Below are 22,981 nucleotides of genomic sequence, written 5' to 3'. Positions count from 1 at the left end.
GGCTAATACTATACAGAAAAACGCTGTGAAGCTCAATGTGGAAGAGAAATACGTATCAAGCACTACACTCCATGAACTATTGGATCAACAATAGATCTGCAGGAAAATAACTTTGAAGTCCTTCCTGCAACTCTGTATGGATTCTACCAACAAAACAGTTGGTGATCTAATGGAATGGAAAGGATGTAATGGAGTTTACACACAGTTTGGAATTTACGCAGGTGGAGGTGGAGGAGCTAAAGGGCGCGAATGTCATGAGCCAGACCGCATTCAAAACCATGTCTGAGGATTTTGCAATTTTCCAAACAACGCTTGACAAGCACTCCTTCCAGATGCTACGGGGGGTGCAGAACTGTTGGGCGGGGTTGTGGTAGCCAGGTGGAAAGCATGGCCAGCCGTAGAGAAATGCTTATTGTAATTCTCGATTACCGTGGATTTTGTCAGTGGTGACAGTGCAGTGGGCAGCTGGGAGGAGGTACTCCCAAAACGTTTTGGAATTAGTGCTGCAGGATGCACATCTCTGTTTGAAAAAGTTAGCCTTTGCTTTCCTAACTGACTGTGTGTATTGGTTCCTGACTTCCCTGAAAAGTTGCATATCGCGGGGACTATTCGATGCTAGTGCAGTACACCACAGGATGTTTTTGTGCTGGTCAAGGGCAGTCAAGTCTGGAGTGAACCAAGGGCTATATCTGATCTTAGTTCTAAAAAAAATTGAAAGGGGCATGCTTATTTACAGTTGAAGTCGGAAGTTTACATACACCTTAGCCAAATACATTTAAACTCAGTTTTTCTCAATTCCAATTTAATCCTCGTAACAATTCTCTGTCTTAGGTCAGTTAGGATCACCACTTTATTTTAAGAATGTGAAATGTCAGAATAATAGTAGAGAGAATTATTTCTTTCATCACATTCCCAGTGGGTCAGAAGTTTACTTACATTCAATTACTATTTGGTAGCATTGCCTTTAAATTGTTTAACTTGGGTCAAACGTTTCGGGTAGCCTTCCACAAGCTTTCCACAATAAGTTGGGTGAATTTTGGCCCATTCCTCCTGACAGAACTGGTGTAACTGAGTCAGGTTTGTAGGCCTCCTTGCTCGCACAGGCTTTTTCACTTCTGCCCACAATTTTTCTATAGGATTGAGGTCAGGGCTTTGTGATGGCCACGCCAATACCTTGACTTTGTTGTCCTTACGCATTTTGCCACAACTTTGGAAGTATGCTTGGGGTCATTGTCCATTTGGAAGACCCATTTGTGACCAAGCTTTAACTTCCTGACTGATGTCTTGAGATGTTGCTTCAATATAGCCACATACTTTTCCTGCCTCATGATGCCCTCTATTTTGTGAAGTGCACCAGTCCTTCCTGTAGCAAAACACCCCCACAACATGATGCTGCCACCACCAAGCTTCACGGTTGGGATGGTGTTCTTTGGCTTGCAAGCCTCCCCCTTTTTACTCAAAACATAACGATGGTCATTATGGCCAAACAATTCTATTTTTGTTTCATCAGACCAGAGGACATTTCTCCAAAGATTACGATCTTTGTCCCCATGTGCAGTTGCAAATCGTAGTCTGGATATTTTTATGGCAGTTTTGGAGCAGTGGCTTCTTCCTTGCTGAGCGGCCTTTCAGGTTATGTCGATATAGGACTCATTTTACTGTGGATATAGATACTTTTGTACCCGTTTCCTCCAGCATCTTCACAAGGTCCTTTGCTGTTGTTCTGGGATTGATTTGCACTTTTCGCACCAAAGTACGTTCATCTCTAGGAGACAGAACGCATCTCCTTCCTGAGCGGTACGCCGCCTGCGTGGTCCCATGGTGTTTATACTTGCGTACTATTGTTTGTACAGATGACCGTGGTACCTTCAGGCATTTGGAAATTGCTCCCAAGGATGATCAAGACTTGTGGAGGTCTACAATTGTTTTTCTGAGGTCTTGGCTGATTACACCTCCAATTGACTCAAATTATGTCAATTAGCCTATCAGAAGCTTCTAAAGCCATGACATATTTTCTGGAATTTTCCAAGCTGTTTAAAGGCAAAGTCAACTTAGTGTATGTAAACTTCTGACCCACTGGAATTGTGATACAGATAAGTGAAATATACTGTCTGTAAACAATTGTTGGAAAAGTTACTTGTCATGCACAAAGTAAATGTCCTTACCGACTTGCAGAAACTATAGTTTGTTAACAAGAAATTTGTGGAGTGGTTGAAAACGTGTTTTAATGACTCCAACCAAAGTGTATGTAAACTTCCGATTTCAAGTGTAAGATGGCGAGGAAAGCACATTTATAGAACAACCAGGCATCGTCTACTGATGGGATGAGTTCAATATCCTTCCAGGATACCCGGGCCAGGTCGATTAGAAAGGCCTGCTCGCAGAAGTGTTTTAGGGAGCGTTTAAAAGTGATGAGGGGTAGTTGTTTGACTGTGGACCCATAACGGAAACAGGCAATGAGGCAGTGATCGCTGAGATCCTGGTTGAAAACAGCAGAGGTGTATTTAGAGGGCAAGTTGGTCAGGATGATAACTTTGAGGGTCCATGTTTATGGATTTGGGTTTGTACCTGGTAGGTTCCTTGATAGTTTGTGTGCGATTGAGGCCATCTATCTCAGATTGTAGGACGGCCGGGGTGTTAAGCATATCCCAATTTAGGTCACTTAGCAGTACGAATTCTGATGATAGATGGGGGGCAATCAATTCACATATGGTGTCCAGGGCACAGCTGGGAGCTGAGGGGGGTCTATAACAAGCGGCAACAGTGAGGGACTTATTTCTGGTGAGATGGATCTTTAAAAGTAGAAGCTCGAACTGTTTGGGCATAGACCTGGAAAGTATGACAGAACTCTGCAGGCTATCTTTACAGTAGATTGCAACTCCGCCCCCTTTAGCAGTTCTATCTTGATGGAAAATGTTGTAATTAGGGATGGAAATGTCAGAAATTTTGGTGTGCTTCCTAAGCAAGGATTCAGACACTGCTAGGACATCAGGGTTGGCGGAGTGTGCTAAAGCAGTGAATAAAACAAACTTAGGGAGGAGGCTTCTGATGTTAACATGCATGAACCCAAGGCTTTTATGGTTTCAGAATTAAACAAATGAGAGTGCCTGGGAACACACAGGGCCTGGGTTAACCTCTACATCACCAGAAGAACAGAGGAGGAGTAGGATGAGGGTTCGGCTAAAGGCTATAAGAACTGGTCGTCTAGTGCGTTCGGGAAACAGAGAGTAAAAGGAGCCGATTTCTGGGCGCAGAAGGATAGATTCAGGGCATAGTGTACAGACAAGGGTATGGTAGGGTGCGAGTACCATGGGGGTAAACCTAGGCATTGAGTGACAATGAGAGAGGTTGCATCTCTGGAGTCGCCAGTTAAGCTAGGTGCGGTCTCCGCATGTGTGGGGGGTGGGACAAGGGGGCTATCTGAGGCATATTGAGCAGGACTAGGGGCTTCGCAGTAAAATAAAACAATGAGAGCTGCCCTAAACAACCGTATACAAGGCATATTGACATTAGAGAGAGACATAAAGCAATCACAGGTGTTGATTGTGAGAGCTAAGACAACAACGGGTGAGACAACAACGGGTAAACAGCTAAGACGACAACAATGGGTAGGCCGCGAGATGCAACTGAAGTTGAGGGTGAGGAGAGAGCAAGACAGGATGGATGAAGCATTTCATGAAGTGCTGGGCATCTTGTTATGACATGCGTTATCGGAATTAAGCCCACATAATTATACCTACAGAGGAGCGGCTTCTATGGAGGATCTTTGAATGTCCTTGAACTTCTGAGTTGGTTTAACGTTGTACCAGAGCAAATGTTAGCTAGCTAGCTAACAAGCTTGTGTGTGCAGAGCAGCACTAGAATGAAAAACACTTCTTACCTTTTTGTAGTTAATAAATCCAATGTGAAACGTGATAACTATAGTATCCTTAACCTAGCATTGAAAAAGTCAATGCATTCTGCTCTAATTTAACATCTCTCCCTAATTTCTGAATTACTCTTGTAACGTCGTCAGTAGGCTACAGTAACCTATGCTTCAGAGGGGAGGGGAAGGTAGCCTACACACACACGCACACCCTCTGGCAAAGACTTCCAGTTGATAGGCAGACGCTGGAATACATTTGAGTGACAAGAGTGAGGGCTTTGCATAGGCGCTTTGTTGCGATTTTTGTGGGACTGGAAAAAAATGCCTGGAACGTAAAATATCATTATTAACCAGTTCCCATGCTTTTACAATAAAGTTTCTGTTCTGTAACAGTATAGATCATATTTGTTTTCGGTTCAGGTTTTGTTCCTCAAATCATTTTTTGATTTTCCAGTTTCCGGTTCGGTGTCCTGAACTGGTTTTAACCCTTGAGCTGAACCATTGGTGAGTTACAGGAATAAACTACAGTATCAAGAAAGGTCTAAGAGTTGAATATACTGTATCAAAGGCAGATATTTAATATAATTGTAAAAAATAAATGATTACCTTATACAAGGCATGAATGAAGCATAAGTTAGAAGGCAATACCAGCATTACAAGGCGTTATTAATCTAGCCATGATCAGAGAGGGAGAGAAAGAGAGAAGTCATAGCCTAGCCATCGTGTATCTCACCAGAGCAGGTGAGGAACAAAGAGAAAGAGAAAATGAATCTAATACGCTTTTATAACATCTTAGTTGTTTGGATTGAAAATCTGAGTGGTTGACTAATAGGATACTGTAAAGTTAACCTCCAATCAGAACACCATCAGACCTACAGGATATCACCACAACAGCACCCAATGCTTCACAGAGGTGTGCCAGAAGGGGGATGTGGATACCCTTACAAAAAAAAGCAACATTTGCAGTTTCACATGTGAAAATAGCTGTTTTCACATGTTGAGCTGAAATTATTTCACATGTAAAAAACATATTTTAATTATTTTTTAAATTATTTTTTCACATGTTAACCCCACCTTTTCACAACTGTTGAGAATAACATGTTTTCGACTCGCATGCGAATTGCAGTTTCACATGTGAAATTTGCGGTTTCACATGTTAAAAACTTTCACGTGAGAATCAGATATGCATTTTAACATGTGAATAACAATCACAAAGGGCCTCCCAAGTGGCGCAGTGGTCTATGGCACTGCATCGCAGTGCTAGCTGTGCCATCAGAGATTCTGGGTTTGAGCCCAGGCTCTGTCACAGCCGGCCGCGACCGGGAGGCCCATGGGGCTTGCGCACAATTGGCCCAGCGTCGTCTGGGTTATGGAGGGTTTGGCTGGCCGGGATGTCCTTGTCCCACCGTGCTCTAGTGACTCCTGTGGCGGGCTGGGCGCAGTGCATGCTGACCAGGTCGCCAGGTGTACGGTATTTCCTCTGACACATTGGTGCGGTTGGCTTCCGGGTTGGATGTGCATTTTGTCAAGAAGCAGTGCGGCTTGGTTGGGTTGTGTTTCAGAGGACGCATGGCTCTTGACCTTCGCCTCTCCTGAGTCCGTACGGGAGTTGCAGCAATGAGACCAGACTGTAACTACTACTAATTGGATACCATGAAATTGGGGGGGGTAAAAAAATGAACAGTTTCATATGTTGAAAAACTAACACGTGATTGTTTTTTTACATGTGAACTTGCAAGATTTTAAGATTTTCACATGTGAAAGTGAGATTTTTAGCTGTGTATCTAATTTGCAGTTTCACATGTAAACAAAGTACATGTAAACAAACACTGTATAGCCTAAAAACATGGTTAAAACTATAATTTTGTTATCAGTAATTGCATCTATAGCGTAGTCTATGGATTTGAGAGTGATTGCATTTGTCCAGCCCATCCCTCAACTTTTTACAGAAGCTGTGGCGGGGAGAACACTGTTAATGTTTCAATTAACGATTGCCGCTTTAAACACCTTTTAATAGGATAAAAGCGTCTGCTAAATTATTAAAAATGTAAATATGGTATAATCTTCTAGTGAGTGAGTTACTTTTGTGCCATTAATATCAAGCAAAACTTCTGAAGTCAAGAATAAAATTGCAAACAAAAGAATGATATTAAAAGCAAAACATAAACCCAAAAGTATTGACAGCAAAACAAAATATTGTAAGGCAATAGTTTTTAAATGCAAAAGCCCCAAAAAATTATTCATGAAAAAAAATATGATAATGCAATTAAATAAAAATGCTATGGATATGTTACCCAGGGCTTTTCCCAGCAACATAGCACCCTGCATCCCACTGCTGGTTTGCCTCAGAAGCTAAGCAGGGTTGGTCCAGGTCTGTCCCTGGATGAGAGACCAGATGTAGCTGGAATAGGTGAAATAATCTTGTGAAAAAATGTAATGGGATTTTTTTTTCACAAGGGAAAATTGTGAAAAATTAACATTTGAAACTTAACACATGTCTGAAAACCACATCTGTAATTTAACATTATTTTTGCAGTTGAAGTCGGAAGTTCACATACACCTTAGCCAAATACATTTAAACTCAGTTTTAAACAAATTCCTGACATTTATCCTAGGAAAAATGCCATGTCTTAGATCAGTTAGGATCACCACTTTATTGTAAGAATGTGAAATGGCAAAATAATAGAAGAGTTATTTATTTCAGCTTTTATTACACTCAATACCCCATATTGTCAAAGTGGAATTATGTTTTAATGTTTTTTTCTAGTTATTAAACATTTTAAAGCTGAAGTGTCTTGATACAATAAGTATTCAACACCTTTGTTATGGCAAGCCTAAATAAGTTGAGGAGTAAAAATGTGCTTACCAAGTCACATAATAATAGTGTTTAACATGACTTTTGAACGATTGCCTCTGTACCCCACACATACGATTATCTGTAGGGTCTCTCAGTCAAGCAGTGACTTTCAAACACAGATTCAGCCACAAAGACCAGGGAGGTTTTCCAATGCCTCAAAATAAGGGCACCTATTGGTAGATGGGTAAAGAAAAGCAGACATTGAATATCCCTTTAAACATGGTGAAGTGATTAATTACACTTTGGATGGTGTATCAGTACACCCAGTCATTACACAAATACAGGCGTCCTTCCTAACTCAGTTGCCTGAGAGGAAGGAACCCACTCAGGGATTTCACCATGAGTCCAATGGTGACTTTGAAACAGTTCGAGTTTAATGGCTGTGATGGGAGAAAACTGAGCATGGCTCAATAACATTGTAGTTATTCCACAATACTAACCTGTAAATGACCGAGTGAAACGAAGGAAGCATATTCCAAAACATACATCCTGTTTGCACTAAGGCACTAAAGTTAAACTGCCAAAAATCTAAACTTGGGAGTTTTTTAAGATAAAAAGAAACAGAATACAGCTAAGCACAGGAAAAATTCTAGATGAAAACCTGGTTCAGTCTACTTTCCACCAGACACTGGGAGACAAATTCACCTTTCAGCACAATGCAAAATATACACTGGAGTTGGTAACCAAGATAACATTGAATGTTCCTGAGTGGCCTAGTTACATAAATATTTAGTTTTATTTTTTTTACCCCTTTTTTCTCCCCAATTTTGTGTTATCCAATTGCCGGAAGCCAGCCTCATCAATGTGTCGGAGGAAAGATCGTACAGCTGGCGACCGTGTCAGTGTGCATGTGCCCGGCCCGCCACAGGAGTCGCTAGAGCGCGATGGGACAAGGAAATCCCGGCCAGCCAAACACTCCCCTAACCCGGACGACGGTGTGCCAATTGTGCTCCGCCCCATGGATCTCTGGTCGCGGACGGCTGTGACAGAGCCTGGACTCAAACCAGGATTTCTAGTGGAACAGCTAGCACTGCGATGCGGTGCCTTAGACCACTGCGCCACTCGGGAGGACCTGGCTTAGTTACAGTTTTAACTTAAATTGGCTTGAAAACCTATGGCAAGACTTGAAAATGATCAACAATGATCAACAAATATCTTTACATAGCTTGAAGAATTTTTTAAATAATAATGTGCAATCTAGGTGTGCAAAGCTTTTGGAGACTTACCCAGAAAGACTCACAGCTGTAATTGCTGCTAAAGGTGATTCTAACATGCATTGACTCAGGGGTGTGAATACTTATGTAAATGAGATATTTCTGTATTTCATTTTCAATACATTTGGCAAAAATTCTAAAAGCAAGTTTTCACTTAGTCATTATGCGGTATTGTGTGTAAATTGTTGACCCCAAAAAATTATTTCCTCCATTTTGAATTCAGGCTGTAACACAATAAAATGTGGAATAAGTCAAGTGGGTATGAATTCTTTCTGAAGTCTGTAGGTGTGTGCGTGTTGGTGTGTGTACGTGCGTGTTGGTGTGTGTACATGCGTGCGCGCGATTGTCACATTTAAGTATGTTGTTTGTTCTCTGTTCTTATTGAGTTTGTCTATCGTTCAGCTGTTACTCAAGAGCCCTACGTCGTTGTGGCTTCATGGAAGCCAGACTAATGCCTTATCTATGAGTGCAGCTGGTTTGCATATGGAGCACATGTGTGCCATCAGAATGAAAGGAGGCCAGGCCAAGGTGATGTGAACACTTTTGCTGGTTGACGGAGCCAATCCTGAGAGCGTTGCCACGGTGACGAGAACAGGCCAACTGGGTGTAGGCTGATCTTGCTTTGCTGAGATAAGTGTGTTTCTCTCAAGGAGGACTCGGAGGTTGTTCACAACGACACCAACACACAGATACAGAGCTCTCTGTACCTTGTCAATACCAGTGGGTGTCGCAACTCAGGATTTCCTTGGTACAGATACTTTCCGAGACAAGCCAGAATCATGGATACCAATTCTCTCATTTGTACCCCTGCCTGGATAGAGTTCCCCCCCCCATTTTCTTCCATGAGTTGCATCTACCAGTGCAATAAGATAACTTCATGGTTTGTCTGAATGATAATATTACCTCAAATATGCTTGCAACAAAAAGGTCTGGATACTGTATCTTGTTGGGTTGTTTATGACATGATTTTGATAGCTCCGTTACCCTTGCAGTAATGCGTCAGACCAGATCAGTTGCCAGTGCAAGTGTAGATGGGCTGTGGGAGCTCTGTTTTTCCACTCAGGCTTTGCACCCGTGTCATCAGTAGTTTATGTTTCCATCTCTGAGGCCCCAAAAAAGCCCAAAAGTCTAGGGCCGTGGACATACCCTGACATGGGGCCAGACTGAGGGGAGTGGGACTTTTCAGCCCAGTGGTCCTAGCTAGATGGACTCTTAACACACATTTTAAACAAACACTAAATGTAATCTTAACATACAACTGATTCACTTGCCTTTTGCAAATTTCAATTATAACACAATTATAACAATCGAGTGGGACATAAATGTAGGTAATTCACTTGGATTATAAATGCTGACGCATTGTATGAGATTAAGTAAAAACCACTAGAAATTATCTTACTGATGCAATTGACCTAGATATGAAAGAATACAGAACAAGCCTACACCACAAACAGAGAATAATAGCCTCTGATGTGTTGTGAGTGATGAGACTTTTCTCATAGTCAGAGACTATTAGCCCCTACAACAGCATGCAATTCTTTTCTTAGCAAGCTCTAGGCCTATATCAACTCGGTGGAATTCACTGGCGAGGTCATAATCTTTCCTTTTTTGATTAGATTTCCCTCTTCCAGTGCAGATATTCTCTGCTGCTGCTACTCAGTCAAGTGCACCAAGCTTTTATGACTAGACTGGAGAAAGCCACCATTATTGTCCTTACGACCCAAATTAACTGCCTCACATCTAGTCAACATCAAACATGCTTCATGTGACAAAGAAACGAGGACGGTTATTCTACTGGCAGGCATGCTCGTCATTCAGCCTCAAGTTGGAGATGTATCTGAAATCAGGACTGAGAAAACCATGTCAGGTTTGGATGATGATGTGTGATTTGTTGGTTTCCCATTCCCTCTTTATCGTTTCTATGTAATGGAATCTCATTCTTTATTGGTCAAAAATTCCTGTGGTCTTCACTTGAAGTATCCCCTACTTTTCTCAGTTCTCACCCCTTTGTCGGACAGTTGTGTGCATTGAGTGATAGTAATTACCCTCACTGACAGGCACCACCCCCTAAAACAATCACAGAAATGAGATGACCCCATAAAAGTCAACCCATTGGCCCTTTGCACTTGAAACTGGCCCTGTTTAGTGTTTGTCCTGAATAGAGCAGTCAGCAGAAAAGAACTGAACACAAGCTATTGACAATTGACTTGGAGGGAAAACACCGGGCTCATACCCCCCACCTGGCCGTCAATAAATCTATGTAATGTGCAGCTCTGGAGAAAACACAATGGGCAGCTCAGTGCAGGCCCGATTTAATCCCTGAGCACTGTGTTTGGAGGCTTGTGTTGAAAAGAGAGACCCGGGTTGGAGGGCGTCACAAACCACCAGGCCCTTGCCAGGCCTTGTCAGGCCCTGACATTTGCCTCAAAAAGGGGGAAAGACATACGACTCAAGTGGGCCAGCTCCGCTGTATTCATCCATCCTCTGAGTCCCACAGAGAGAGGTGGTCCTTTCTCTGGTGGGGGTCCCGCCCGGTCTTGCCTGTCCCTTTCTCACAGCTCTCTGCCATCACCATGTTGCCATCATCAAAGAGCTTTAGCAGAGGGGACGTGAAATGGATCAAATGCTGCTTTGAGGAAGAAGGGGTGTAACGGTTCACAAAACTCACAGTTTGGTACGATACGGTACAGTGTTGTCACGGTTCGGTACGGTTTCGATACATCGACAAAATAAATGCCGTAGAAATATGCAATTTGTATTTAGATTTTCAATTTATTATAATAGTAAACATGGGTAGCTTGAATTGCCAGGAGCATATGGAAACAAAGGGACAACAAAAAACAGCAGTGCCTGCCTTATAACATGAAATAAAATAGTCATTTAAAACAGAACTTCAACAAGAGTGCATAGTCCAGCAGCATATATCAAATTTAAGTCACATAGCAGTGTCTTAAACAAAATAGGACCACTTGAGACTGGTTATGTAATGCCCGGGGTGTAGTGGAGGAAGGAGTCAGACGCAGGAGACAGAGAGTTCAGAGTAGCGTAATTTTAATCACCACAGAGGTGAACACGACGCCACTACAACCAAATGCCCCAACACACAAGGGGGACTAATAGTTCCGAAAATATAACGTACATGAACCGTGACATACAAGCATGTACAAACAGTACACAAAACATTCCCGCACACCTGCTGGGTAATAAAGCCCCACTAATCAACCTAACTACAAACAGGTGTAACCAATAAACAAACAAGGAGGGGGAGGAAAAAATCAGTGGCAGCTAGTAGGCCGGTGACGACGACCGCCGAGCGCCACCCGAACAGGAAGGGGAGCCACCTTCGGTAGGAGTCGTGACAGGTTACTTGAAAAAATATATATATCAGATTTTCAAGTTTTTCTTTAAGAAGATTAGTCTATCCACATTATCTGTAGTGAGCACAGATCGGCTTGCTGTGACAATGTAAGCCGCTGTGGAGAATACCCTCTCGCTAGGGACAGGTCCCAGGCACAGCCAGGTAGCACCTTGCTAAAATGGCAACATGAAGGTATATTAACTCTTTGGTCTTCCACCATGTAAGTGGATCAGCATCCAGGGGAATACAGTCCACTTCCCTCTATGAGGTCACCTCCTCCTCTATGACCTTGACCTTTTGACTTGGTTCCCTGCTCCTGGGTCTTGAACAACTCCCCAAAAAGCTCAGCCATGGCAGACTTCTTTTCTGGAGGAGAACCGCTGTCGTCTGCCGTCTCTGGAGAGGGGTTGGCTCCTGTGGCTTGAACCTGCAGAATTAAATTAGTAATTTTCATCTCTTTAAAAATGTGATTTGTTGTTAGAAATATATATCAGACACTATTATGACAATTACAATTATTACTTTATAATGAATTGTTATCACTTATTAATAAAATAATACATGTCACATTAACAAAATAAATACAATAGTGTACCTGTTGTATATTTGTCACAATTTCTGCTGTGAGTTCATTGTAGACTCTCAGACGAGCAGCAGCATCCAGGTGCAGAAGGGTCTTGAACCGGGGGTCCAAAGCGGTGCTCTTGTGTAAGAAGTCTTGGACACCAGGGTCAGCATATCTAGGCTCCAGGTTAACTCTGATAGCAGTCTTGACATTCCTTACTGTGGGTTCATCTTCATCAAATGCCACCATTGATTTCAGGATCATTGTTTTCATAGGCAGAACCACGGATGCTGATGGAATAATCTGTGCATATCAGTGTTGTGACTGTTTTGAGAGGTTTGCACACTTTGATAGCTTCCTCTGCTAGTCTTCTGTCATTTTCAGACAAAGTCACAATATCTTTGACATTCTTTCTCACAGCTTGATCAGTCAGTGTAGAATACACCGCAACTTTCTGCTCAAGGTATCTCTCGACCATGTCATGGCTTGAATTCCATGTCATGGCTTGAATTTGAATCTAGTAGGGAACATCTTGGATTAGTTTGTGGTTTGGCAGCTCCAGCATCTGCTGTTTTGTCTTGAAAACATGTGCAGCAGTTGTGCTTTTATGAAAGAAGTATACCACCTTCCTGATCTTTGCTAGGAGGCGAGAGATTGGATTCACTGACATTGCATTTTGAGATGCTAGATTAATAACGTGAGCAAAGCATCCTATATGTTGCCCCAATCCAGCTAGTGCAACTTCATTTACAATAAGCTAGCGTTCTGTAGCTCTAGATGTCCAACTGTCTGTTGTTTCTGACAAATCCCTCTCAAGTTGTTCTTTTGTATGTCTGGGCAAAATGTGTACGGGAAGGAATAGTGAAGCGTGGCTCGACCACTTTTTAAACATGTTTCTGAACCCCGCATTCTCAACCACAGAGAAGGGTCTAATATCTGTCGCTATGAATTTTGCTATCGCTGTGTTGATTTCTTTAGCCCTACCTGAGTCAGCCGCATATTGTTGCCTGAAGGCTGTGGGGAGAAGTGGTTGCCGTGTTTTTTTGCCTAGTCCCACCGATTGGCACTTTGGGGTGATGTCGGTGCAAATAAGTAGTCATGTTACTCGTATTGCCACTCGAATAGGCTATCGGCAATGAACAGAGCCTACATGTTGTAGAAGTTTTATCCACCACTCGTTGGCAATGGCTGTTATAGTTTACAGGGAAACCGAAATGTTCTCAGACGGCAGACCTGAATGGTACTGGGGCATCTTCTAGTTCTGGCTCGCCAATGCTTGCCATGTTGCTCCTTTGCATTTAGCTAACTGCTAATTCCTTCATAAGCTAATTGCTGCTACGATGGTCTCAGCTCTGTTCTCGCTGGAGGGTAATAACTAATGAGCGGAGCTGCATACGAATATGAGCGGAGCTACGAGACATCTTTTTTTTTTTTACTATATATATTTCTAGCTATATATATTTCTAGCTATATATATATGATTAATGTATTGTTCGGTTCACAGTGCGTACCGAACCGTGCACCGTGGACCCTGTACCGAACGGTTCAATACGAATACACGTACCGTTTCACCCCTAGAATGTAATATTAACTGTGAGAAAGCGCCATCCTTGTCCTTGTAGAGAGCTATTGGAGCTATTGGTGACAGTTATAGTAGAGTATATGAAAGGATAAAAGTTCCCCTGTTCACCGAGCAATTGCCTTCCGCAGAACACAACATCCCATCTCAATACATGTATCATTGTTAAGACTGTAAAATGCACTATGAAAAACAACAACTGAAACAGGAGTACAACCATGCAGAAAAATGCTTGTGTCCTTATTGTTGTTTTTTTGTATGCAGGGGGAGAAGGGAGGGTTGGTTAAGTTAAGTGGATGCACTAATTTGCATAACTGCTTTTTCATGCCCCCTTATGAAACGTAGGATCTTAATTTGATCACTCTTTTGTTGCTGAGAATTTTCCTGCACAGCAAGAAATGCAAACGTGTAGTGAATTCAAGGTTTTTAAAAAGCTTCTAAAATTTGTAATTTACACTTTAAAATGTCAAACTTGATTTGCCCTAATGAAAAATGTGTCAACCCCTACACAAAAAATGCATTAATTATAATACATATAATAATTCACATTTCCTGTTGCTGCAGGATTAAAATCCTACATCTGTATGAGATCCTTGTTTGTTATGAAGGCTACAGCATGACTCACCCTCTCTGTGAGCTGGGTACTGTAGGTGTTTGCTGTGTAAAGGCCTCCCCAGTTTGAGCTGGTAAAGCCTCTGCAGAACACATTGCGATCCAAATCAATGCCAAAACAATGCAAGCAGGGCAGATGTGGCACGTGTCTCTATATGTGTCCCAAATGGCACCCTAGTCCCTATATAGTGCACTTCTTTTGACCAGGGTCCTTAGGGCTCTTGTCAAAAGTAGTGCACTATGTAGGGAGTAGGGTGCCATTTATCGCCATTTGGGATGAACATCAGTCACCTACACATGCATTGAGCAGCACACAGAGAAATGTAACCTGGTACAAGCCTGCCTGTGCCCACACACTTCAGAGCCCATTCCTCCACACTCCCTCTCCTATTGATACAGTAACTATGCCCCAGGCAACAGAGCCTCCATTGCAAGCTGTTTGGCAACAGTATTGCCTTTTTCTCTTATCACGTTTGGATAAAGGATGCATTGTATCTTGGTCTGCCATCATGAGACATCATGTGTGAGAATGGTCCACAGGAGCTATTCAGAAGTGATTGCTAGTATTTATCAACAATATATCACTTTTCAGGATTTGGTCTTAAACATAGCTCAAGATTGTCGCATTTTCGTCTGTTTGAGATTGGCTTGAATAAAGCACTGGTTTATAAGGAATAATATTTTATTTGATGATCAATCCACTACTTAAATCCATTTTACCTAATTTCTACCAACATATCACATGTGCAACCAGAGGGGGAAAAAACTAGACCAGCTTTATTCCACACAGAGACGCATACAAAGCTCTCCCTCGCCCTCCATTTGTCAAATCTGACCATAATTCTATCCTCCCGATTCCTGCTTACAAGCAAAAACTAAAGCACAAAGTAGCAGTGTCTCGCTCAATACGGAAGTGGTCAGATGACGCGGATGCTATGCTACAGGACTGTTTTGCTAGCATAGACTGGAATATGTTCCAGGATTCATTGAGGAGTATACCACATCAGTCACCGGCTTCATCAATAAGTTCATCGACAACATCGTCCCCACAGTGACCGTACGTACATATCCCTATCAGAAGCCATGGATTACAGACAACATCCGCACCAAGCTAGAGCTGCCGCTTTCAAGGAGCGGGACACTAATCCGGACACTTAAAGAAATCCCGCTATGCCCTCAGATGAACCATCGAACATGCAACGCGTCGTTACAGGACTAAGATTAAATCCTACTACACAGACTTTGACGCTCATCGGATGTCGCAGGGCTTGCAAACTATTACGGACTACAAAGGGAAACCCAGTCACGAGCTGCCCAGTGACGCGAGCCTACTAAACAAGCTAAATGCCTTTCATGCTCGTTTCGAGGCAAGCAACACTGAAGCATGCATGAGAGCACTAGCTGTTCCGGACGACTGTGTGATCACACTCTCTGTAGCCGATGTGAGCAAGAACTTTAAACAGGTCAACATTCACAAGGCTGCGGGGCCAGACGGATTACCAGGAGGTGTACTCAGAGCATGCACTTGCGCAGTGTCTCCACTGACATTTTCAACGTCTCCCTGACCGAGTCTGTAATACCTTCATGTTTCAAGCAGACCACCGTTGTCTCTGTGCCCAAGAGAGCAAAGGTAACCTGCCTAAATGACTACCGCCCCTTAGCACTAACGTCAGTAGCCATGAAGTGCTTTGAAAGGCTGGTCATGACTCACATCAACAACATCAGCCCGGAAACCGTAGACCTACTCCAATTCACATACTGCCCCAACAGATGACGCAATTTCAATCACACTCCACACTGCCCTTTCCCACCTGGACAAAAGGAACACCTATGTGAAAATGCTATTCATTGACTACAGCTCAGCGTTCAACACCATAGTTCCCACAAAGCTCATCACTCAGTTATGGACCCTGGGACTAAACACCTCCCTCTGCAACTGGATCCTGGACTTCGTGACGGGCCACCCCCAGGTGGTAAGGGTAGGCAACAACACATCTGCCATACTAATCCTCAACACGGGGCCCCTCCGGGGTGCGTGCTTAGTCCCCTCCTGTACTCCCTGTTCACCGACAACTATGTGGCCAAGCACAACTCCAACACCATCCGTACGTTTGCTGAAGACAACAGTGGTAGGCCTGATCACTGACAATGATGAGACAGCCTATAAGGAGGAGGTCAGAGACCTGGCTGTGTGGTGCCAGGAAAACAACCTCTTCCTCAATGTCAGCAAGATAAAGGAGCTGCTCGTAGACTTCAGGAAAAGGAGGGCTGATCAAGTAGTAGAGCGTGTCGAGAGTTTCAAGTTCCTTGGTGTCAACATCACCAACAAATGATCATGGTCCAAACACACCAAGACAGTTGTGAAGAGGGCATGACAACACCTTTACCCCCTCAGGAGATTGTAAATATTTGGTATGGGTCCCCAGATCATCAAAACATTCTACAGCTATATCATCGAGAGCATCCTGACCGGTTGCATCACCGCCTGGTATTGCATCTGCGCAGCATCTGACTGTAATGCACGACAGAGGGTAGTGCGTACGCCCAGTACATCACTGGGGCCAAGCTTCCTGCCATCCAGGACCTACAGTGGGGAGAACAAGTATTTGATACACTGCCGATTTTGCAGGTTTTCCTACTTACAAAGCATGTAGAGGTCTGTAATTTTTATCATAGGTACACTTCAACTGTGAGAGACGGAATCTAAAACAAAAATCCAGAAAATCACATTGTATGATTTTTAAGTAATTCATTTGCATTTTATTGCATGACATAAGTATTTGATCACCTACCAACCAGTAAGAATTCCGGCTCTCACAGACCTGTTAGTTTTTCTTTAAGAAGCCCTCCTGTTCTCCACTCATTACCTGTATTAACTGCACCTGTTTGAACTCGTTACCTGTATAAAAGACACCTGTCCACACACTCAATCAAACAGACTCCAACCTCTCCACAATGGCCAAGACCAGAGAGCTGTGTAAGGACATCAGGGATAAAATTGTAGACCTGCACAAGGCTGGGATGGGCTACAGGACAATAGGCAAGCAGCTTGGTGAGAAGGCAACAACTGTTGGCGCAATTATTAGAAAATAGAAGAAGTTCAAGATGATGGTCAATCACCCTCGGTCTGGGGCTCCATGCAAGATCTCACCTCGTGGGGCATCAATGATCATGAGGAAGGTGAGGGATCAGCCCAGAACTACACGGCAGGACCTGGTCAATGACCTGAAGAGAGCTGGGACCACAGTCTCAAAGAAAACCATTAGTAACACACTACGCCGTCATGGATTAAAATCCTGCAGCGCACACAAGGTCCCCCTGCTCAAGCAGGCGCATGTCCAGGCCCGTCTGAAGTTTGCCAATGACCATCTGGATGATCCAGAGGAGGAATGGGAGAAGGTCATGTGGTCTGATGATTCAAAAATAGAGCTTTTTGGTCTAAACTCCACTCGCCGTGTTTGGAGGAAGAAGAAGGATGAGTACAACCCCAAGAACACCATCCCAACCGTGAAGCATGGAGGTGGAAACATCATTCTTTGGGGATGCTTTTCTGCAAAGGGGACAGGACGACTGCACCGTATTGAGGGGAGGATGGATGGGGCCATGTATTGCGAGATCTTAGCCAACAACCTCCTTCCCTCAGTAAGAGCATTGATGATGGGTCGTGGCTGGGTCTTCCAGCATGACAACGACCCGAAACACACAGCCAGGGCAACTAAGGAGTGGCTCCGTAAGAAGTATCTCAAGGTCCTGGAGTGGCCTAGCCAGTCTCCAGACCTGAACCCAATAGAAAATCTTTGGAGGGAGCTGAAAGTCCGTATTGCCCAGCGACAGCCCCGAAACCTGAAGGATCTGGAGAAGGTCTGTATGGAGGAGTGAGCCAAAATCCCTGCTGCAGTGTGTGCAAACCTGGTCAAGAACTACAGGAAACGTATGATCTCTGTAATTGCAAACAAAGGATTCTGTACCAAATATTAAGTTCTGCTTTTCTGATGTATCAAATACTTGTCATGCAATAAAATGTGAATTAATTACTTAAAAATCATACAATGTGATTTTCTGGATTTTTGTTTTAGATTCCGTCTCTCACAGTTGAAGTGTACCTATGATAAAAATTACAGACCTCTACATGCTTTGTAAGTAGGAAAATCGGCAAAATCGGCAGTGTATCAAATACTTGTTCTCCCCACTGTATATACTAGACGGTGTCGGTGGAAGGCCCAAAAAATTGTCAAAGACTCCAGTCACTCAAGTCAAAGACTCAAATCTCTGCAACCGCACGGCAAGTGGTACCAGAGAGCCAAGTCTAGGTCCAAAAGGCTCCTTAACTGCTTCTACTCCCAAGCCATAAGACTGCTTAAAACCTCTTAGGGGTCCCTTAATAAGCTCGAATCCCGCTCGAATCCCGTTAGCGGGATAGATTTGACAACATCCAGTGAAATTGCAGAGTGCCAAATTCAAACTACAGAATTATATATATTTAACTTTCATAAAATCACAAGTGTAATACATCAAAATAAAGCTTAACTTCTTGTTAATCCAGCCGCTGTGTCAGTTTTCAAAAAGGCTTTACGGCGAAAGCACACCATGCGATTATCTGAGGACAGCGCCCCGCATACAAACACATGAAAAACATATTTCAACCAGGCAGGTGCGACACGAAAGTCAGAAATAGCGATATAATAAATGCCTTACCTTTGATGATCTTCTTCTGTTGGCACTCCAAAAGGTCCCAGTTACTTCACAAATGGTCCTTTTGTTCGATAAAGTCCTTCTTTATATCCATAAAAACTCAGTTTAGCTGGCGCGCTTCAGTCAATAATCCACCCAGTTTCCCTCCATCAAAATGCATACAAAATGAATCCCAAATGTTACTAATAAACTTTTCCAAACAAGTCAAACAACGTTTATAATCAAACCTTAGGTACCCTAATATGTAAATAAATGATCAAATTTAAGACTGAGAATTGTTATTGTCTTTACCGGAGAAAAATACCAAAGAACTTGCTCTCATTCACAAGCTTGGAAACACTACAGCCAAAATGGGAGCCACCTAGAAAAACTTCAATTTCTGGCAAATTTTTCCAAAAACCAGCCTGAAACTCTCTCTAAAGACTGTTGACATCTAGTGGAAGCCCTAGGAACTGCAATCTGGGAGGATTTCGCCTTACAATAAAAGTGATAGCCATTAAAAATAGTGGTAGGCTGAATGTTTTTTGGGGGGATGGTTTGTCCTTGAGTTTTTGCCTGCCATATCAGTTCTGTTATACTCACAGACATAATTTTAACAGTTTTAGAAACTTTAGAGTCTATCCAAATATACCAATTATATGCATATCCTAGCTTCTGGGCCTGAGTAACAGGCAGTTTAATTTGGGCATGCTTTTCATCCGGACGTCAAAATACTGCCCCCTTATCCCAAACAAGTTAACAATTAATCAAATGGCCACCCAAAATATTTACATTGACACCCACCCCTTTTGTTTTTACACTGCTGCTACTCACTGGTACCCCCTGTATATAGCCTTGTTATTGTTATGTTATTCAATCAGACATTTTTATAAAGCTCTTCTTACATCAGCTGATGTCACAAAGTGCTGCACAGAAACCCAGCCTAAAACTCCAAACAGCAAGCAATGTAGGTTTAGAAGCACGTGGCTAGGTAAAACTCCCTAGAAAGGCCGGAACCTAGGAAGAAACCTAGAGAGGAACCAGAATATGAGGGGTGGCCAGTCCTCTTCTGGCTGTGCCCGGGTGGAGATTATAACAGAACATGGCCAAGAAATTAAATGTTCATAGATGGCCAGCAGGGTCAAAATTCACACAGGACACTGGATATGACAGGAGAAATACTCCAGAGATAACAGACTGACCTTAGCCCCCCGACACATAAACTGTTGCAGCATAAATACTGGAGGCTGAGATAGGAGGGGTCGGGAGACACTGTGGCCCCATCCGACGATTCCCCCGGACAGGGCCAATCAGGCAGGATATAACCCCACTTTGCCAAAGCACAGCCCCCACACCACTAGAGGGATATCTTCAACCACCAACTTACCATCCTGAGACAAGGCTGAGTATAGCCCACGAAGATATCCCCCACGGCATGAACTCAAGGGGGGGCGCCAACCCGGACAGGAAGATCACGTCAGTGACTCAACCCACTCAAGTGACGCACCCCTCCTAGGGACGGCATGGAAGTGCACCAGTAAGCCAGTGACTCAGCCCCTGTAATAGGGTTTGAGGCAGAATCCCAGTGGAGAGAGGGGAACCAGCCAGGCAGAGACAGCGAGGGCGGTTCGTTGCTCCTGTGCCTTTCCGATCACCTTCACACTCCTGGGCCAGACTACACTCAATCATAGGATCTACTGAAGAGATGAGTCTTCAATAAAGACTTAAAGGTTGAGACCGAGTCTGAATCTCTCACATCGATAGGCAGACCATTCCATAAAAATTTAGCTTTATAGGAGAAAGCCCTGCCTCCGGCTGTTTGCTTGGAAATTCTAGGGACAATAAGGAGGCCTACGTCTTGTGACCGTAGGTATATACGTGACGTGTAGGTATATACGGCAGAGATCAAATCGTGACGTGTAGGTATATACGGCAGAGATCAAATCGGGAAGATAGGTAGGAGCAAGCCCATGTAATGCTTTATAGGTTAGCAGTAAAACCTTGAAATCAGCCTTGGCCTTAACAGGAAGCCAGTGTAGAGAGGCTAGCACTGGAGTAATATGATCAAATTTTGGGGTTCTAGTCAAGATTCTAGCAGCCGTGTTTAGCACTAACTGAAGTTTATTTAGTGCTTTATCCAGGTAGCCGGAAAGTAGAGCATTGCAGTAGTCTAACCTAGAAGTGACAAAAGCATGAATACATTTTTCTGCATCATTTTTGGACAGAAAGTTTCTAATTTTTGCAATGTTACTTAGATGGAGAAAAGCTGTCCTTGAAAGAGTCTTGATATGTTCGTCAAAAGAGAGATCAGGGTCCAGAGCTAAAAACAAAATTTGTACCTTTAACTAGGCAAGTCAGTTAAGAACCTTTCATGAGCCTCTACCCCGGGATCACCCCCCACCCCCCCACACACTGATTAGCATAGCTAGCATAGCTTCACAAGTAGATAGTAGCATCTAAATATCATTAAATCACAAGTCCAAGACACCAGATGAAAGATACAGATCTTGTGAATAAAGCCACCATTTCAGATTTTTAAAATGTTTTACAGGGAAGACAAAATATGTAAATCTATTAGCTAAACACGTTAGCAAAATACACAATTTCTTTGTCCACCATTTTTTCTCTCCACCAGTAGCTATCACCAATTCGGCTAAACTAAGATATTGATAGCCAATAACCAATAAAAAACCTCATCAGATGACAGTCTGATAACATATTTATGGTATAGGATAGGTTTTGTTAGAAAAAAGTGCATATTTCAGGTAGAAATCACAGTTTACAATTGCACCGACCATCACAACACGACTAGAATTACTATAGAGAGCAACGTGTATGACCAATTTACTCATCATAAAACATTTCATAAGAATAGACAAAGCATAGCAATGGAAAGACCCAGATCTTGTGATTCCAGACAATATTTCAGATTTTCTAAGCGTTTTACAGCGAAAACACAATAAATCGATAAGTTAGCATACCACATGTGCAAACGTTACCAGAGCATCGATTCAAGCCAAAGAGAGCTATAACGTAATCATCGCCAAAATATATTAATTTTTTCACTAACCTTCTCAGAATTCTTCCGATGACACTCCTGTAACATCATTTTACAACATACATATACAGTTTGTTCGAAAATGTGCATATTTAGCCATACAAAACCGTGGTTACACAATGAAAATAGTAGGAAATCAAGCCTCAAAATGTCAGACGTCATCTTTCAGAGTGATCTAGTTTAATCGAAAGCTAATCATATACTTGACTAAAAAATACAGGGTTGACAGGAATCGAAAGACAAATTAGTTCTTAATGCAATCGCTGATTTACATTTCTAAAATTATCCTTACTTTCTTATACAGCGTTCGCCAAGAGAAGCTATAACAAACAAAATGGCGTAATATGCGTTTAAAATATTTCGACAGAACAACGATTTATCATATTAAATATTTCTTACTATGAGGTGATTTTCCATCAGATTCTTGGGCAATGTATCCTTTCTTGGGTCTAATCTTCTTTTGGTCGATAGATGTCCTCTGTCCTTCGAAATATCCACTAACGATCGAACGGGACCCCGAAACGTGCCCAAAGTTTCAGAGTGCACGACAAAGAAATTCCTCAAAATCGCACTAAACGGATATAAATTGCTATAAAACGGTTCAAATTAACTACATTATGTTTTTAACAACTATAACGACTAAAAACATGACCGAAGAAATATCACTGGCTAAACAACCATTTGGAAGGAGGCAGGTCTGATGTCCATCTTGCGCAAGACGCATGCAGGAAGAGGTCGGTATTTCCACGTTTTCGTGTTTTATAGTGGCTCTGATTGCGCAATCGAATCCATTCAAAGCGTGATGACGTACTGACACCCAGAGGAAGACGTAGGCAGTGTCGGTTTCTCCATAGCATCTACTGGCACCTTAAAACCGACCCCAGATCAGGGGTCAAAATTTCTGAAATCTGACTCCCTGTCAGGAAAAGTGCTGTAGAAGTAGTTCTGTACCACTCAGAGACAAAATTCCAACGGCTATAGAAACTAGAAAGTGTTTTCTATCCAATAATAACAATAATATGCATATTGTACGATCAAGAATTGAGCACGAGGCAGTTTAATTTGGAGACCAAAAAATGCTAATGCGGAACAGCACCCCCTATAGTTGCAAGAAGTTAAGAACAAATTCTTATTTTCAATGATGGCCTAGGAACTGTGGGTTAACTGCCTTGTTCAGGGGCAGAACGACAGAGTTTTACCTT

General features: G+C 42.7%; 1 protein-coding gene across 15 annotated transcripts in view; it reads left to right on the top strand.

Moving 5' to 3' along the window:
• LOC139576327 (dematin-like) overlaps positions 1-22,981 on the top strand; it is a 125,968-nt gene that overhangs the window by 8,600 nt on the left and 94,387 nt on the right. The window contains exon 1 of one of the 15 annotated variants that reach the window (XM_071402294.1): positions 4,346-4,369. The exons of the other annotated variants lie outside the window; for them this stretch is intronic. The gene's annotated coding sequence lies outside the window, so the exon portion shown is untranslated. Of the gene's footprint in view, positions 1-4,345; positions 4,370-22,981 lie in introns of those variants that run through there. 15 annotated transcript variants of the gene reach the window in all.

The sequence above is a fragment of the Salvelinus alpinus genome, chromosome 5 (genome assembly GCF_045679555.1).
Source record: "Salvelinus alpinus chromosome 5, SLU_Salpinus.1, whole genome shotgun sequence".
In the NCBI taxonomy this organism is placed as follows: Eukaryota; Metazoa; Chordata; class Actinopteri; order Salmoniformes; family Salmonidae; genus Salvelinus; species Salvelinus alpinus.
The sequence above is the reverse complement of the archived record's forward strand: the minus strand, read 5'-3'. Positions and strand labels throughout refer to the sequence as shown.